Source organism: Solea senegalensis, linkage group LG7 (assembly GCF_019176455.1).
Source record: "Solea senegalensis isolate Sse05_10M linkage group LG7, IFAPA_SoseM_1, whole genome shotgun sequence".
NCBI classification, from domain to species: domain Eukaryota; kingdom Metazoa; phylum Chordata; class Actinopteri; order Pleuronectiformes; family Soleidae; genus Solea; species Solea senegalensis.
In genome coordinates this window covers 27088436-27107903 of record NC_058027.1, presented here as the reverse complement: position 1 = coordinate 27107903, position 19468 = coordinate 27088436, and the positions used below count along the sequence as shown (strand labels likewise).

Genomic DNA, 19468 nt, shown 5'->3' with positions numbered 1-19468 from the left:
ACAAAAGCTAACTTCACTTTCCTCGTCCATAAACCAGGTTGATTTTTTTGAATCTCCGCTCCAAACCCCCACAGAACACACATGAAGGTCCTCCTTAAAGGTCCAGGCAGAACCTGGTCTTTACAGTAAAGATATTAATACCACGTAAATAAATAAAACACTCAATTATTCCACTATTAGCTCTAAAAAAGTCAATCAGCGTCGTCAGGTTCCGTGGTGTAGCGGCGTTTCTGCTCCCTCTCGTCGCCTGTGCAGTATTCAGATTGCACGCTCACACTCGAGGGATTTGCAGGATGTAATTTGTGCGCGGAGTGGACATGATACAGAGGAGGAAGAGCTGCTGGTGCACACGCATGTTTCATTATCACCAACAATGTCAATTAGAATTGCAATAAGGCAAAGAAAATGTGCTCCTCAAATCACACCTGTATATTAAAGAAATATTCATCAGATTTGTCACATTAAATAGCTTTTGCTTTTAATAACTTGAATTTTAGTACATTAAGTTCAAGCTTTCATGTTTTCTTTGTTATATGAAGTTACACAAATGAAAAAAAATCTATGTCAGATTAAGTTCACGGTGTTTTAAGACTGTGTTTCCTGGCTTTATTACCAATAACACAGGAGCTGCTGGTCTGCTGCTGCCTCGTGTGGTCACTTTGTGTCACTGAGGCAAAGGATTTCAAACACAGAATTGAGAAAAATAGGACATTTGAACTCAGTGACGGACGCAGCAGTGGATCAACAGCTCCTGTGTTAAAGTCACATGTGTGACGATGAAGTCGCTGATCTTCTCTATGGGGTTTGGTGTGGGAGAGTGAGCTTGAGGCTGTTTCACAGTGAGATAAAGCTGTAAATACTTTTGTCAAGTGACTAAAATCTGTATCGTTTTCCATTGGGTCCCTGCACAAATATACTTACTATCCCTTTAACTTTCCGCCTAAACTTTCTCCTGTGGAAGCTCGCGTTTTTTAACTCTATTTTACTCGTCTTTTCGGACTCTTCGCTTCACTTTATGTTTAAACGTCGCCGTGCTCGTGCAGCGAGTGGCGCGAGAATACAAAAAAAGAAAAAAACTGTACTCACTGTGGACTGTGAAAAAAACACAGTGAAAGGTTTGGATGCAATTCACATATAGGTCAATTAAATGCAACAACATCTGCTCTCTTCCTAACATTTGCATATAGCATTCATATGTTAATCATGTCCCTTGTTTTTTTTTTTTTTCACATGTGTGTCTTTGCATATGTGTTTATGTGTGTGCGCGTGTGTGTGTGTGTGTGCGTGCGTTTCCTGCACTTCCTCCCTCCTCCTCCTCTTCCTCCTCCTCCTCCTCCCAGTCTCTTTGTATCCACCAAACAAAAAGAGATGCAGAAAATTTGGATTCATACTTCCCTTTTAGGAAAAAACACACACACACAGATACGCCCGTCCTATTTTCACTTCCTCTCTCTCTCTCTCTCTCTCTCTCTCCACTCTCTCTCTCTCTCTGTCTCTCTATCTATCTGCCTGGTGATTAAAGGGGAGGTTAGACGAGCGCCACGCTTGTTCCGTTGCCCCTGATTCCGACATGAAGCCCCTTTAACGGCGATGGCAGAGCAGAGCGAGGCCCCGGCTCCTCTCTCTCTCTCTCTCTCTCTCTCTCTCTCTCTCTCTCTCTCTCTCTCTGTCTCTCTCTCTCTCTCTCTCAGTCTGCGAGCGGCTTAGTGCTTTATAAATCAATGATGACACAGATGGACGAGCGATAATCTATTTAGAAATGCCTCACAGCAAATATTGTTGTGCAGATGATTAGACAGACACTTATTTTAACTCCCCAAAAAAAATCCACCTTTTTTTTTTTTTTAACCCAATCCACTAGCCTCAGATTTACGGCTCATAATTTGATATTTCTTGCTCTCATGGAATAAATGATGTGTGTCGCGTGTGTGCGTGTGTCGTGCGTGCGTGTGTGTGTGTGTGTGCGTGTGTGTGTGTGTGTGTGTGTGTGTGCGTGTGTGTGTGAGTGGGCAGCTTGAGGGACAAAAGACATGAGGAGGTGCCTGGTGTCGGTGCCAAGGCCGTAATAATAAGGCATGTTTCTTTAAAGAAGGGGGCGACAGACCTTTAGCAGAATTATATCTCCAGTGTGTGTGTGTGTGTGTGTGTGTGTGTGTGTGTGTGTGTGTGTGTGTGTGTGTGTGTGTGCGACACAGTCTCAGTGATACAAAGGGGGTTAATGGCAATCCAGGATCTCTGCCCCTTTTCATGGTCGATGGGTCTCAATTTGGCGTGCAGGGGTGGAGAGGAGGAGGAGGAGGAGGAGGAGAAAAGGGGGGAAAAGAAGAAGAAGAAGAAGAAGAAGAAGAGGAGGAGGAGGAGGGAGGAGTGCAAAAATGAAGTGGAGGTTGTCAGACGTGGCAGCTGCTCGGAGGCCCTGATAAATATAAGCCCTTATTGATCGGTTGAAAATGAAAGATCCCCGAGTGGCGTGCAGTATTTAGCTTCTTGTCTGCCTCACGTCAGCGGTGGCCTTGCCTTGGAGGGATAGATTTTCAGCTGTGCCTCCGGGCACCGCAGCGAGCCAGCTTTGATTTCATCTTTAACCTTTTTCTGGCTGCGTTCCCTTGACCTCTGCGGCGTCGCTCGCTGAATTTGTTAGATTTTTCATCTCGACATTGACCTCCCCTCCTCTCCCCTCCTCTCCCCTCCTCTCCCCTCCTCTCCGCCGCTGCTGCCCCGTCTCATCTTTTCCTTCCCGTCCACACGTCACACCGTCTTGTCCACGCTGTCCCACCGTCCTCTCTCTCCGCCTCCTCTGGTCTATATTTCATTGTCACCTCCGCTTCTCTAATCGCTCTCTTCCGCTCTCTTCTGCTTCCAGGTGTCGTTTCCACGGTGACAGTGCGAGGCCCGTTGATCCTGACAGACAGGTTGGACTCCATTATGCAGTTGGGGTGTTAAGGTAAGCTCACATACTGATCTGAGTGTGGGTGAATGAGGGCTCAAGTCTGCTACATCCTTTTCTTCACTCCCCCCGCACCAAACTCCATAGAGAACAAGTTTGACTTCAGACGCGTCGACTTGTAACTTAAGAGTCTGAAATCCTTCATTCAGACTCGAGTAAGACGACACAGACGTACCAAACAGCAGCTCCTGTGATCACTGATTTTCTCTATGGAGTTTGGTGTGGTTTACGAAGTGAGTCTCTCATTAAAGGTGCAGTTTGTAACATTTAGGAGAGATTGACTCCTAAATGTTTCTGCAGCACTGTGACCCTGCTTGAGCTATTAGAAGTCACAAATGTCACATACTGGAGCTTTAAAGTGTCTCCACTGGCAGCCATGTTTTCATTCAGGGCCCCACACTTCGCATTCTTCCCTAAAACCCTGAACGGTATTTGCTTCTCACACTGTCAGGATGACAGAACACACACACACACACGCACACACACACACACACACACACACACACACCGGCTGCTTCACACAAAAGCTCACACACTCCAACTGTTCGTCATTCACTCACCATTTAGTCTTATCCCCAAAGGCACTCCGACTTAACCACACACACACACACACACACACACACACAGCTACAGTACACCGCTCGCTATGTGCACACACACACACTCACACACACATACACACACACACACACACACAGAACTTGTAACAATCTGGATTGTGATAATCTATGATAATCATCCACCACATGCCACCTAAAAACGCACATGGGTGGCGTTCCACACCCACACTGGCACGCCGCTTTCACGCGTCTCACTGCCGCGCCCCTGCCTCTCCCCCAATGTCACTACCTCCAGCGTCAATGTCACCACTTTGTTCCTTATTTCCTCCTTTTTTTATTTTTTTTATGTACAAGTGGAGACGAGAGGAGGCTCGCGCTGTTGTAGCGCTGCGGTGTGTGTCTGTGTGTGTGTGCGTGCGTGGGGGGGGTGAAACGGGGTGGAGAGGGAAATAGGAACGAAGGAATCGGGAACAATTTATGTTTGGCATTAGTGTAATTGAATCTCACTCGTATATCAAAGACAGAAAGAAGGAAAGAAAGAAAGTTGCGAGGTGTGGGTGATATAAACGCAAACTAGGGATCCATGAAAACACAGATCTGTCCCCGCACGCTCGCCCACCCCCCCTTTTTTTCCTCGTCTTCTGAACAATGTCTCCCATCTCTCTTTTTTTTATTCTCCTCTCTTCTCTTCTCCTCTCTCCTCTCCCTCCCTCCCTCTCCCTCTCTCTCCCCTCTCTCTCTCCCCTCCTTTAGCGAGATGGATGATAAATTCCCAGCCAGAGAGCCAGCAACAGCTGTTGGCAGACAGGCCTGATATGAGAATAGCAGCATAGGATGAGCAGGCATTAAAAATTAATATGCTATTTAGCCTAGGTGTATTTTAGGTATTTGACATTTTCATGTCCGGGACAGACAAAATTTATTCATAGTACAGAAAAAAAAAAAAAAAAAAATAGGTGGGAGAGAGGAATACGTGTAGGGAGGAAGGGGCGTGGTGGGGCATGTAGGGTGGGTTTGCTGGGATACAAAACATGTGACTTACTGTGCCACAAAATGCTCAGTGTTTATCATGAATGGCTGCGGAAGTAACGGGAACGTGAAGTCGCAAAAACCCTGCACCAAACCACCTCACAGACACACAGGAGCTGCCCGTCTCACTGCTGCCCCGTGTGGTGAGTTTGTGTCACTCGGGTGAATCAGATTGAAGGATTTCAAACCCGGAAGTATGAATAACTAAGTTTGAATGAAATGATTCTCTCCATGGACTTTGGTGCGGCAGAGGTAAACGTATGTTTCCTGTTGGAACAGCAAGATTAACATGTTTTTAATATATTCTAGACTTAAGTAGGCAGAGGTGGTGTTGACTGTGTGTCAGCCACCCTTCAAAAAACCCTTAAATGTCACTTAAAATGAGGCTAAAAGGGGGGAATAATGAGACAATAATGGATTTATACACTCAATTTTATTTTGAAATCTGGATTATATGCCACTGGGATAGCGTCAAATACACAGGAGTGGATCAGCGACGACTCCTCATGTGAAAACACTTCATTTTCTCTGGACTTTGGTGCAGGAGAGTGAGCAGTTTGAGTGAATTATGATGGAGATGGAGACATTTCCGCTCCAAAATCCCCCCACGAAACTGATACTGAGCCCCACATCTGCAGGGCTGTAGGTCCATGCCAGGCCATGTCTTTATCACTGCCTCTCTCTCTCCCTCTCTCTCTCTCTGTCTGTCTCTGCCTCTCTCGGCCTCCTTGGTGATTAATGGCTAATGCTGCTCTGGTACATCTCTATATCCTTCCTCATCCCTCCCTCGCTAATCGTTGTGAAATCTTAGACGTGGCCTGGATTTGGCCTCATAGAAAAAAAAAAAGAAGGAGCGATTGAATTGGATTGCAAATTTCCATCCGCCCACAACATTCGTAATTTCACGTTTGAATTTCTTTCTTCCTCCAACATATTTCTCACACCTTTACTTTTCTCAAACAACAGAAAGATTCAGGTCACGCGCGCTCTTTATAATAATATCATATCTGCTGTACGATACAACTCCATTACTGTTTATGACACTTCAAGAAAACACTTCGCTACAAATAACCGTCTGTGTCACGTCGAGTCAGAGAGGAGGAATTTAAATGTCTCTCACCTAAAAAAGTGATTATTACTTCAAACGTAACATAGGAAGTGTAAAAAGATCACGATAAATCATACAAAACGTTATCAGTGGTTAATGAAGAATTTAATCCAAGGTGATTTCCATGTCTTCCTGACGCCTGAATTAAAAAGAAAAGACAATAATTCAAATTTTATTGCAAGAAAACAAACCTGTGAAGTGCTTGTCGTCATGCAAGTACAATGGAATTAAAGTCTTATGACCCATGAAAGCATGAACGACTGGAAAAAGACCAGAAAACTGACCTTTGCTCAGCGGTAACTCTGCCACACCAAAGCCCATGGAGAAAATCAGCGTTTTTAGCTCATAGAGACACAGGAGCTGCTGGTCTTCTGCTGCCCCGTGTGGTGACGTTGTGTCACTGAGGGTGAATAGGAATGAAAGATTTAAAATGTCAACGTTACAAAAGAACACATTTGAACTTTTAATGGACGCAGCGGTGGATCAACAGCTCGTGTGTGCTGTGATTTAAAATCGCTGGTTTTCTCTATGGACTTTGGTGTGGGAGAGAGAGCGCTTGGTTTACAGCACCCAGCAGCACTAATCTCACTTTTCTGTTAAAAAAAAAAGCTTCCTAATAATGAGATAAAGGTGCAAACATATGTTTAAGATATTTTAGGATGTGTTAGTACGACACTTAAAAAAAAAAAAAACTAATCTATCACTTATCTAAGCGAAAAAGAGTGGGTTTTCACACTCAAATGTAGTTTGATATCTTCACATTATAACACTTGTGATGTTAAAATCATATTAAATTGAAGGATTAGTCAAATTCTCTGTAAAGTGTCCATGAAGATGTATCAGTGTTATTAATAAAATAGGAGTGAATAAACGGAGTAAAATGGGGCTGAAAGTTACTAAAAAGAATCAGAGTCACATCTAATTGTCTTTGTTAGCGATTAGCCGATTTCCAGCTCCTTCCTGTTGCACCTTTCCCGTGTTTTTCCTCTCCTTTTTCACCTCGCTGTTTGCTAATTATTTTTGTATCTTCACGTTTCTTCCACTTTCACCCTCTCTCTCTTCCACTGCTGCCGCTGCCGCTCAGCCCAACCTCGCCGCCAACGCCGCGCCGCGCGGCGCTGTACATACACCGACTTGTTATTACCTTGGGGAACGTTTAGCAGCTCCCCGTTTAACACCATAACCTCCACCGCTACGTTAGCAGCGGCAGCGCAGAGGGAAAAAAAACCTGCGAGGCGGAAACGAGAGACGGCGGCGAGCGCTAAAGCGTGCGATCGCGACGATAAAAAACAAAAGACACTAGAGAGAGAAAGAGAGAGAGGATGTGACAAGACTGCTTGATTTCCACCTGGTGGATGATCAGTGAAACGTCTCATGACAAAGTCAACAGAAATCAAAGCACAGAGACAAGAGCAGAATATGAAAGAAACTCTTAACTCTACAACTGTTTTTCTTTCTTTTCTCTCTCTTCTCTCTCTCCTCTGCTGTCTCTGTCCCATTGATTTCACCTTAACTGGTGTTAAGTGCAAGTATTTAAGAAACAATGGATCCGCTTGACTCGTGTCTCTCTAATAAAGCCAGCTACTGGTTTTACTAGTGTTTTCATTATGCTTTAATTATGTGATCAGATATCGTCATTCAACACAGTCAACTGAGTTATTAGAGTGAAGAGTTTTTTTTTTCCCCCTCACTCTCAGTTTGTTTGTGTACGTTTCGCAGTCGCAGGACGTTAGAATCTATTCCTGAATCATTTCCTGAGACGACTTCTTCTTCTTGGACTCCATTTTCAGTGTATAGCATATATACATTGGAGCTTTTAGAGTCATTTGTTTTGTATGAAGACGTTTCTTGAGAGAATCGTACAGGGAAAGTTTCTATTTCAGCAAACTGTCACTCTGTAGGATCTGAGGACATAAATGTGTCATGTCTCAGAGACCTGGTTCAGATCCGATCACAGAAAACCACAACGGTTTAAAACATAATTTCATGTCACAGCGACCTCAGTAGAGCTTAGATTTAGTCATTTAATGACTTTTTAATTCACTTTTAATTTGGTGAAGCCTGATCTAATCATGTGTGGGAAAGGTAGCTGCATCCAGGAAGCATTTTAGGTGAAACAGTCGGACTTAAACCCGATCACCGTACATCCGTCATTGCAGGTTGATGACAGCAACGTTAAACACGTACGTAACTGTCGAAAAAGCTGCATAAATTCCCAAATTCCGATCAGTATTTTTATCAGACATGGTGCCACAGACGTGACCGTCCTCTCACAACAACAGAAAACGTCCAATCTGTGCGACCAAAACGCAGAAAACACCACTTTTCTAAATGTGACTCCAATCTAAACGGACTGGATGATCACATGATCACTGTGTCTACACAGACATGAAAGACTCTAAAGATCTGAGTGGTGTCGGTCTGGCGACGTGAACGCAGTCCTCGCGCTTTTCAAAAGGTGCAGGAGACGCAACATGACATGAGACACGGGACTCTGACAAAAGGAAGTCCAAATCCAGTCATGTCCGTGTCCATCAGTGTGCTGAGATGAGAGGGAGAGAGACACTGACAGCAGCTCAGGGACGAGACAACGAGCGACTGTTAGATGATTACGAAAAGAAAAGACACACACACACACACACACACACAGAGACACGCGTATCCCTGCGTCCCGCTCCGTCCCATCGTCCTCTCAGGATATCAAGTTGTAATTGATATATGTGCTCGTCTGTCTCTCTGCTCCTCCCTCACTCACTCACTCATGTCCTTTTTTTTTCCCCTCCCTGTCATAAACACTGACCTTGTCGGGACCAGTAGTCGTCCTCATGGAGACCAAAACCTGGTCCCCTCATGAGGCAGAACCTGATTTCCTGAGGAACTTGAGGTGTTGAGTTTAGGACTAAGATTTGAAATGTGGTGATGGTTCAGGTTAGTTTTGGTCTGTCGATGTTCAAACGTGTGTTTGGGAGAACTCCAGGAAGTGACTGTACGTCAAAGTAACGTCCTCCAAAGTCATGGAAACTAGATTATGTGTGCGTTCCAGGTTTTACTCATGTTGTGGGGACGTAAATCTGTCCTCAAGAAGACACGTTGTATGCTTAGGTTAAGGTTAGTGTCCCCAAGAAGTGAATGTACGTCCAAGTAACGTCCTCCAAAGTCGTGGAAACTACATTTTGTGTGTTCCAGATATTACTATTATGTGGTGGGGACATAAATCTGTGTTGACACTCACATTATGGAGACTTGTCTTCCTTATGGGGACAAAACTCATGTCTCCATAATGTAAATGATGGTATTTTCAGGTGAAGAGTCTCCAGGAAATGAACGTACGTCCATCTGGTGTCCTCTGAAGTCCTGGAAACCAGACTGTGTGTGTGTGTGCGTGTGTGAGTGTGTGTGTTACTGTGGGCTTATCTAGATTTGTAGATTCTCTCTAACGTTGACGTCCCTGAGCGGGACGGACAGAGATGGATGAGCAGGAGACAAAAAAGGAAAAGAAAAACGTCCATCAATTCTCTAAAGGCCTAATGTGTTATCAAAGTAACTTCCAGCATATTAGCAACAAGACGCCCCAACCCCCTCATATCCTCTGTCAACCCCCCCCTCACCCCTCCTCCCCTCCTCCCCCTCCTTTGTGGCCGTTTGCTGGCTGGCTCGCTGGCTTCCTGAATTAAAGCGCCCGGCTTCCTGTTCTTTTATATGCACGGCCACATCTGGGGCGCCCGCTCGCCGGGCCCCGCCGCTTAATAACAATCACCTTCCCTTTCACTCGGCCCTGATTGTTTCTAATTCGCCCTGACAGATAGTAGCTGACAAGCCGCCCGCACCTCCCTCCCTGCGTGACCCGGGCTCACTCAGCACACTTATAAGGCCTGTCATTTTTAATATTTGATTTTCACTCCGGCGCGGAAGAAAGAGAGAGAGAGAGAGAGAAAAAAAAAAGTTATGTGTTTTAGAGCTGCTGCCACCGGTCGCCATACGCACGCCCTCCTCCTCCTCCTCCTCCTTCTTCTCCAGTTATACGATGAAATCTGTATTTAACTGAAACCGCGTCGGACGGACAGTGCTCCCCGTCTCCCTCCATCCTCTCTCATTAATCGTCCTCCTCTCTTTATCTCCTCGCCGCCGTCATCACTTCCAACTTTTCCCGTCTTTCTGTCTCTTTCACTCAATCGCTCACTCTCACTCTCTCTCTCCGCTCTTTCCCTCTCTTTTTTCAAGGCTGAGAATGTGGTGGGATTCACATGTAAGCCACTCTCTAACCCTGTGCAGCCACATTTATCCGGCCGTGTATAGGACAAAGCCGTGCGGTTAAGAACAGGGCTATGTGTGTGTGTGTGTGTGTGTGTATTGACAAATACCCGGCGTCCACATCCATCCATCCGTCACACACACACACACACACACACAGAGGCTCCCAGCCCTTTATTTGCTTTCCATTGATTCCCATTATAGGTATATGGAGCCATGTAAAAATGCATATCAGGTAGACTGATCATTAAATGAGAGGATGGATTCATCGACAGCTTGATGGATGACATTTTGCCGAGCGATCCCTGTAGACCTTCAATAAAAACACAATTTGGAGCTTAAGACAAAGGGAAAGAAGGAGAGAGAGAGAGAGAGAGAGAGAGAGGCACCTAAGATGGAGGAAGGCAGACACACAGAGAGAGTAATGATTAGAAGATGGATTTACAAAAGGTTATTTTTCATAAATTGTCCACAGTCTTTTGCAGCTCATGTTCCCACATTGTCTTTTGTTCTCTCAGAGCTGTTTGTCTGACAGAATCTAATCTGGCCCGGATTCAAGTCACCGTTTAGGGCCAGTTCACAACACCTCGTTACACCGTCGCTGTCAGACAACGTTTTATTAACAGGAAACTGAAGTTTGTGCCGCTTTTGCAAACCTGCACCAAACCCCATAGAGAAAACCAGCGTTTTTTCTGAACTCCCTGGCACACAGGAGTTGTTGATCCGCCGCTGCCCTCATCGGTGAGTTCAAACGCATCACTCATTCATCGCGTGTCGTTCTGTGACTTCAGTGTTTGGAATAATGTCGTTCAGCTTTAAATAAGTGGCTCACACTTTCCCAAACAAGGCGGCCGTAGACCAGCAGCTCCTGTGACGACGTGGGCTGAAAACGCTGATTTTCTCCATGGAGTTTGGTTTGGTGTCACTAAACTTTAGTTTCCTTTTGAAAACAGCTGTCTAACGACGAGATGAAGTGATGAATGTTCTTTCAGACCTCGTAGACTCATAGGTGTGGATTTTATGAGGTGAGAACAAGCATCTGTGTCGTAGGATCATAAAATATGAAATTAATTATATATATATATATATATATATATATACATATATATATACATATATATAACTTTAAATACATTTTTATTGTAAGAAATGGGGGGCGGGGCCTGGAGCTGGACGGTCACACCACGGACCTCCATGTGTGCTTCAGCTTCAGTTTCAGGACTGTGGCTGTGGGGAAATGTCACTGTGATTTTCCGTCTTTTCCCAAACGTTAAACCCAGAGCTGAAACATAAACATGAAAAAAGATTAATGGTACAGCAAAAAAAGTAAAAAATAAATAAAACACATGTATTTAATTTGACTGACACACTCTCTGAACTCAACACTGTAAATTATTCCCAGGAATTCACAGACTCTGAGTGTGAGTTTCACAATAAACTGCATCGTTATCATTTCAGCAGGATTTCACTGTGATAATTTACACAATTAAAACGCGATGTTTGCCTTTTTATTTTGAAATGACTGCAGGTGTGGCTCCTACAGGAAGTTTTATTTTTACTTTTGTATACATGACTTTTACAGGAAATACTGTACATACGTGTGTAAGTATATGTATGTATATATATATATATATATATATCTGTAGTACTTCCAAAAAGCTACAATGAAATACTAAATGCATGTAGGAAAATACTGCTAAATCATATGTGACACTTTATACATGTATTACTACTATGAAATTGCATTAAAGACAGTATTTATACAAGAAAGTGACAGTTTAATATTGTGTGTACTGCATACAGAGAAATACTGCTATATCACAGTGATATATGGCGTAACTGTGAAGTTACTGAAGTACATGACACAGTAATTACGTGTTAAAGTTAATGTTAATGTAATTATTAGCCTGTAATTAACAGTGAAATGTCTTACACTGGACAAATAACAATAACAATAATGTCATTTTCTATGTAGCTGTTTTCGTGTCAGAGTCATTGTATATTCAAGTCGTTTTATATTTATAAAATATCATCAAATCACTAAATCATCCAACAACTCTGAAAACACTTTTTTCCCCTCCCCTGTGCAATCAGCCACACACACACACACACACACACACACACCCATCAAGACACACTTCCATTTTGGGACAGCGAGGTGCCTGGGGCGCACCCACCGCCATTCTCCGTCTTCACCCGACAACAAAAACACAACTAATTGGAGAACGACTGCATGTTTTCACTAAAGGCACAATTTAATTACATCTGAGCTGGGAATGAGTATTTTGGGAATGTTTCTATGTTCATTCAAACAAACGGAGCGAATGAAAAGCAATATTTGTTTTTGCTTTGATTAGGAAACACACACACACACACACACACACACACACACACACTTCATCCACGTCCGCCCTACACATTAATGAACTTTTGCTCCTGGCTTCATGATTCTGACATCCCATAATATTTATTTAGTTATTTATTTAGTCATTCTATTAGTCAGTTCATCATTTGGTTGGTCACTGGTTGGTGTGTTGGTGAGTCGGTTGTTTGATTACTGAGTGAGTGGTTGGTGAGTTCATTGGTAGGTTGGTTGGTTAGCCAGTTTGTGAGTTGTTTAGTTGGTTGGCGTGTTAATTGGTTGGCTGGTGAGTTTGTTGTTTGTTTTGTGAGAGAGTTTGTTGGTTGGTTGGTGAGTTAGTTGGTTGGTTTGTTTGTTGGTGAGTCAGTGTTCTGGTTAGTCAATGAGTTGGTTGGTGAGTTAGTTAGTTCGTAGGTAGGATGTTTAGCCATTTTGTGAATGTTGGTTGAATGTTTGGTTAGTAAGTTAATTGGTTGGCCAGTGTGCTAGTTGTTTGGTTAGTGAGAGTCTGTCGGTCGGTTGGTCAGTCTGTGAGTTGGTTGGTCATTGGTTGTTTAGATGGTTGGTGAGTTAATTGGTAGGTTGGTTGGTTGGTTGGTTAGTTGATAGGTGCACATGCAGTTTAATAACATAGTTCTAAGACATATTATGAAACTAATGTAAAGCACAAAGAGCTTGTAGCTGTTGCTAACTATAATTCTATTGTGTATATCTAGAAAATACTGCATATAGTTGCACTGCAGTTGGTCAATAACTGGTTACTGAGTTTATTTTGTATTGCGTTGCATTTTTATCATTAAACAGTTGTGTTTTATCAGCTGGAGAGAAAAGGCCAAATATCGTCCTTATATCGGTCGACCTGTAGGTTCAGAGATGTCCGTCACATATTCATCAAACGTGGAATCTGTGAATAATGTAAAAATGTATTGTTTTTTTTTCCAAGGTTGCATTAATAAACATGAACGAATTTATTTGTCCTCACCAAAGCATGATTAATGCACATTAATGCCTGGATGTAGCTCAGTCTGCGCTGCATCATCAAGCACATATCAGTGCCTGCATCCCGCTTCCCCCCCGCGCTGTCACTCCCACACACACACACACACACTCACTGACACAAAAAAACAGACCTATCAACATTAAATATTTATGGCATAATTTTAATGGTTTGTAAAGAAAATAACAAGTTATTAATCCTCTGATTAACAACTGATTAACCTTTTTTTATTAAACACGTGATCCGTGCATCGCCGACTCCGCACACGTCGACTGACTGCGCTGCAGAATAATTATTTCTGTGTCTTTTCTAATTGCAAAAATCGCCCAGCTGAACTACACTTGTGTGTTTATGAGTCTTCTGTTTTATTTATTTGATTTTCCTTGCCTTGGCTCACACTTGTTCAAACAACACGAGATTGTACAGTATGTCATCGTCGTCGTCGGAGGAGGAGGATCAGCGGGGAAAAGGAGGGAAAAGAAAACACACAAACACAACGTAACTGGCACATTCTTTTCACACTGAGGCGGGAACAAGAGCTGCGGCCCTAAATTTAGCAGCAAATCTTATTTTTTCTTTAAAAACAATGGGGGTTTAATTCACATATCCGTTTATTCTGAGCTGGGAAAGTGCAGGGAAAACACGCCGCTAAAGGACAAAACATCCCCCAACCCTGCGTTCATCTCAAAGCTATTGTCTGTATTTTTAGTTCTTGTCAACTGAAAGACAATTATGTTTTTTTTTTTTTACTGACTGGAGATTTAGAGAAGACAATCTTCACTGTCTGTCGTTTGACTTTTCTGCAAACAAATGTAAAAAATACTCATTATCAGTGTTTTTAAAACAGGATACATTCATTTATATTATAGTATTATTTGATAACTCTGGCGTTTAAACAATCGTTTTACTGTCGCTTCACGAAACACGACGATTCTTTCCTGTTTCACGACAGCTGCGGAGCGACCTAAACAAAAGATATGATACAAATAGGTGCTTTATTTCTTAAAATAACGACTGTAATCTCATTTTATTAAGCTTTGTGGTAAAAGATTTACACAGGAAGTCGTTAAAAAAAGACAAAGTCGGTGGCTCTTTTGAAAGGTTTAAGAACATATTCTTTAATTCTGCTTTATCTCACCTTTATACAGCATTTAATAATAATGGACGTTATTTTTCATTTAATCTGTGTTGACTGAACAAAAAACAACATGTTATGGTTCGTGGGTTAATGATAACACAAATTTAAGGGGTAGTTTATGTTTTAAGTGTGATGTACAGACCTGTGCACCGTCATAGTGATTTATCTCATTATTTGACGGCCTTTTCCTGCTAAAAAAAACAATGTTTGTAAACCGCTCACTCTCCCACACCAAACCCCATAAAGAAAATCAGTGATTTTAGCTCGCGGGGGGACACAGGAGCTGCTGGTCTGCTGCTGCTGCCTCGTGTGGTCACTTTGTGTCACTGAGGTCAATCTAAAGAAAGGATTCCAAATGCCCAAAAGTCACAAAATAATACATTTGCACTTACTCATGGAGGCAGCAGTGGATCAACAACTCCTGTGTGCTGTGATTTTCTCTGTGGACTTTGGTGTGAGGGGGATACGCGGTTTACAAAGCATCACAAACCACAGTTTCCTGTTTAAAATAAAAAGGCTGTCTAACCGTGAAATAGAGCTACAAACATCACTTTAGGAGCAGTTAGGTGATGTCAGGAGTGAATAAATCCACAAAAAAGGTCTGAAAGTGCCTGAAATTACAATCACAATGTAAGTGAAGTGCATTATTGTCACTGCATGTTGTGACAATAGTGTCAACGTAAAATAGCTTAAGTTGTCGACGTCAGTGTCGCACTACGGTACGAAACCAGGCCTCAAAACAACTGAATTATCCCTTTAACTTGTGATGTTATCACATCTCACATTGACATTAATATTCTACATAATATACCTTTAAGTCATACATGTGCGTGTTGTGTGTGTTTAATGATTTACTTTTAACACTTGTGTCTCTTAAAGAACACACACACACACTCTCGCTGTCTTTCCATTTCCTATTCTTTCTCTTCTCGTCTCTTTCAACTCCTGCCATCCTGGGAATCCACACAAAGCAAAGCAGCGAGTTACACACACATGAACTGGAAAAGAAAAGAAAGAGAAAAGAAAGAGAAAAAAGTACATGTGAAGTTGCTTTTAGTGCTTTTTGCCCTAATTACACATCATTTTATCACTGTCAGAAAGTGTAATGTTGCCCTGGATGCTGATCCTGTTAAAGTTCAGCCCTCTTTTATTCCTCCTAAGACCTGGATTCATCTCATCTATTCCCCGTGGCACTTTACTCCGTCTTCACATTCCCTCCCTCTCTCTCTCTCTCTCTCTCTCTCTTTTCTTTTTTTCTCTTCTTTCTTTCTGAAGACATCATTTTTTATGCTATCATCAAAATGAATTAGTCTGATCCCAAAATATGAAGAAGGACATATGGTTTGGCCCAGTTTTTTCTGAGAAGTGCCGGGTTCACTTTTTGGTCACGGTGCGTGTGTATGTGTGTGTGTGTGTGCGTGTGTGCGTGTGCGTGTGTTGCAGGTTTTCCTCATGTTGTGGGGACCTACATCTCATTTTGGGGACTTGTCTTCCTCATGGGGACAAAAGTCCAGTCCTCATGACATAGATGAGTACATTTTAAGGTGAAGACATATTGTGTGGTTAAGTTAAGTTAAAGGTTAAGGTTAAATGTCCTCTGCAGTCATGGAAACCAAACAGAAGCCGAACAACAACAATCAACAGAACGACGAAAACCTCCAAACCTTATGCACTGCACCTTTAACCATTAACTAATTGTAGATAAGGGTTAATGGTTTGGTTAAATGAATGGAGACCAAAACCTGGTCCTAATGAGGCAGAAGTGGTTAAGTTTAGGACTAAGATTTTGACTGATTTACCAACTATTTTGATAAAAAACAAGTTTAAATGCAAGTATTTTCTTGTTTGTTTGCTAAAAACATAATGTAATATATATAATATAACAAATAATTATATTAATACATAATATTTTATCATTATAATAATAATAATAAAGAGAGTTTAAAAAATGCTTTCACAGACAATGAATAAAAAAGTACAATAATAGTAGTAATACATATTAGAATAAATAAAACAATTAAAAAAAATACTCATAAACGGTCAATGCAAAGGGTAAGATAGTTAAATATATATATATATTAAAATAATGATAATTATTATAATAATAAAAATACAAGGTCACAAGAATGAGTATAAAAAATGGTTTAAAAAACGTACTTTTTTAAGTTTTTAAAATTCTGCAAGCAATCGATGAATTAAAATAAAATAAATCAATGACAGATTTATCGACACATGGACTTTATCTAGAATATTAAATGAAAAATAACCCTTATTGGAAATGGAACTGATTTTAAAGGTAAAGTTATACGTAAGAAAAAAAAACAGTCATGAAACGTCATCAATGGGATTATAATTGTTAGTTTAGAGGCCTAATCTGGTCATGGTTCAGATTAAGGATATGGCTTTGGTCAGACTGGAGGTCAATGTCACTCCTTAAAGTGTAGATGGATTTAATATCAGCGCTCACACACAGGTAAACTGCAGTAATTACAAAAGCAGTAAAAAGGTTGGTTTTTTTTCTGCTAATTCCACTTTTCCAATCACTTCTTTTAATCTGTCTGCTTCTGAACTGCACACACACACACACACACACACACACAGACACACACACTCATGCACAGAGCGACAGGTACATGAGCCTTAAGCTTCTTAAGGACTCGTTGCTGCGCAGACACAACAGAGAGAGAGACAGAGAGAGGTTTAGACATGGTGCGGGCCTTCTTTAATTACTCGGGGATTGGTAAGTAGGTGTGGCCGTGCTTTCACCGGGTCAGCGGCAGCCTATGGGATTAAACTGCACAGACTATAGCTTCAAATCACCAAAAAGGTGAAGGGATGGAAAATTCAGCAACAGGAGAGAGAGAGAGAGAGTTTACAGAGTGAAACGTACTAACAACTAACTTCACTGTTCACTTTTATAATTCAACAAGGAACAAGGTCTTTACGAGAGCATTTTTAATCCACTGGATCCTGAAGAACTTTCTGGATCTCTGTATTTAATTCAATGAAATTATGAAACCTTTCAAGTATTATAGAGAGCAGAGAAACAACAAGCATCAGTGGAGAGAAAACAACTCATTTTTAACAGGAAGAAATCTCACAGAAATGTGCCAAGGCAGGTTGTGGTGAAAGGAAAAATGGTGGACAGAGGAGAGGGGGAGGGGTGTATAGAACTTTTCCTGCTAATCATGACAACATTCATAAACTGAGATAAACACACATGGGACTGAACCTGGTTACATTAAAATTGCCTGCCAAATCCGTAATCTGGATTAGATCTGGATGGAAATTATTCTGATGTTAGAGCGATGCACACATATCAAAATGTGTCCAAATCCGACGTTTGTCTTTTGACAGACACAGGATTTATTTGACAGTTTTGCCCGTTCTATGTGATTGGGAGTTCTTGTGATGTCATCAGCTCACGTACCACTGGTGGTGCACATACCACAGTTTGGGAACCGTGGACCCTTGCTAAATGTGAACCAAGTCACAACATAAATCATGACAAGTGCAAAGTTTCCAATTGTTATTTTAATTGTACAGAAACAAATCTTAACACAAAGATTCAGAGAATTGTACAAAATTGTTTGGGGGCGGACCCAAAACATACTCCTACGTCCCATCTGTGGGTCCTGACCCAGTCTTTGAGAATCACAGGTGAACAAGACTGTAAATCCACACAAAAATGTACAGTGAGTTAAATTAAAGAGCCAAGCTAATGTTACAAAACCAGACCTAAAACTTTAGATTATTGAAAGTCCTCAGCTCCACGTACGTGTGGCACCACAGTTTGAGAACCATGGACTCTCCTTTACCGGCTGCAGTGAAGAATCTCCGCTCACTGTGATGTTAAATATCAGGATATCAAAGTAAGTACGCAAAAAAGTGTGAAATGTGAATCATACGCTTGAGTCACAGCGGCAGCAGTGCGAGTTTCACCTCCTCTCTAAGAAGAAGAAGAAGAAGAAGAAGAACAGAGGCTGATTCTGTCCTCCGCTGCGCCGCGGTCTTTCACACACTTTAGATTTGTCACAGAACAAATAGAGACTGCAGTCAAAACACTCGCAACCCGCCGTTGCCGCCGCCGGGAGGGAGACACCTTCGCCTCCCTGTCACCAGCGTGAGTTTGGACGCAGGAGTTTTCCCGGTGACAGCGCGGTGAAGGCTGCTTTGTTTGTTCGTCTCCGTTCCCTTTAATGAGCCGTTGTGATAATATTTTGTCTCCGCCGTGTTCGCCGGGTGGTTGAGTTTCTGAGACGGCGCGACAGAGGAACCTCCTGGAAGTTTTCTATCACATGGAAGCGACAGTTAGTGTCATGATGACTTTCTCAGTCTGTTCTCTGATTCTCTCCCGCTTCTAAAAATGTGAATATTCTCGGGTTTCTTCGGTTTGTGGGCAAAAACAAGACATCAGAGAACTTTGTTATTAAGTTTGAGAAACTTGGGGAAAAAAAGCTTTTTCATCATTTTCTGACAATTTAATGGACAAATAATCGATAAATGAAGATAATAATTGACAGGTGATTGTATTGGATACAAAAAACTCATTAATGTTGACTTCTTCTCATTTTATGGCGTTTTGAAGGTTTTCTTAAAAAAAACAACAACAAACCTTTAATCTCATTTATAAAACTCTAAGATGGTGTTCAACTTTTTTAAGTATTTTTTTCTGGTTTTAAGGGAGAATGTAAAGTCAAACCTGCAGCCCCCGATAACTCCTCGACCCTTTAATCATTGATTAATCTGTTAATTATTGTCCCGATTAATCGAGTCATCGTTTGGTCTGTAGTAAAATGTCAGAAAATGTTGAAAAATGTTGCTCAAACCTGGAAATGAGTTATTGTTTTTGTCCACAAACACAAAACGATTCAGTTTGAATGATTTCTTTATTATATGGAGCCAAAGAAACCAGAAAATATTCACATCTTAGAATCTGAAAAAAGCTGAATTTTATTTATGAAAAAACAAAACTGATTAATCGATTACCAAAATAGTTGGCGATTAATTGTTAATCATTTCAGCCCTAATTTAAGTTGCTGAGGAAGTAGAATATAAAGTAAATATGATTCCTAG

At 41.7% G+C, this 19468-nt stretch overlaps 1 protein-coding gene across 2 annotated transcripts in view; it reads left to right on the top strand.

The window, feature by feature from the left end:
* Positions 1 to 19468, top strand: part of znf536 (zinc finger protein 536) — a 248216-nt gene that overhangs the window by 101016 nt on the left and 127732 nt on the right. For both annotated transcript variants that reach the window (XM_044030798.1, XM_044030797.1), the window contains exon 4: positions 2864 to 2944. The gene's annotated coding sequence lies outside the window, so the exon portion shown is untranslated. The remainder of the gene's footprint in view (positions 1 to 2863; positions 2945 to 19468) is intronic.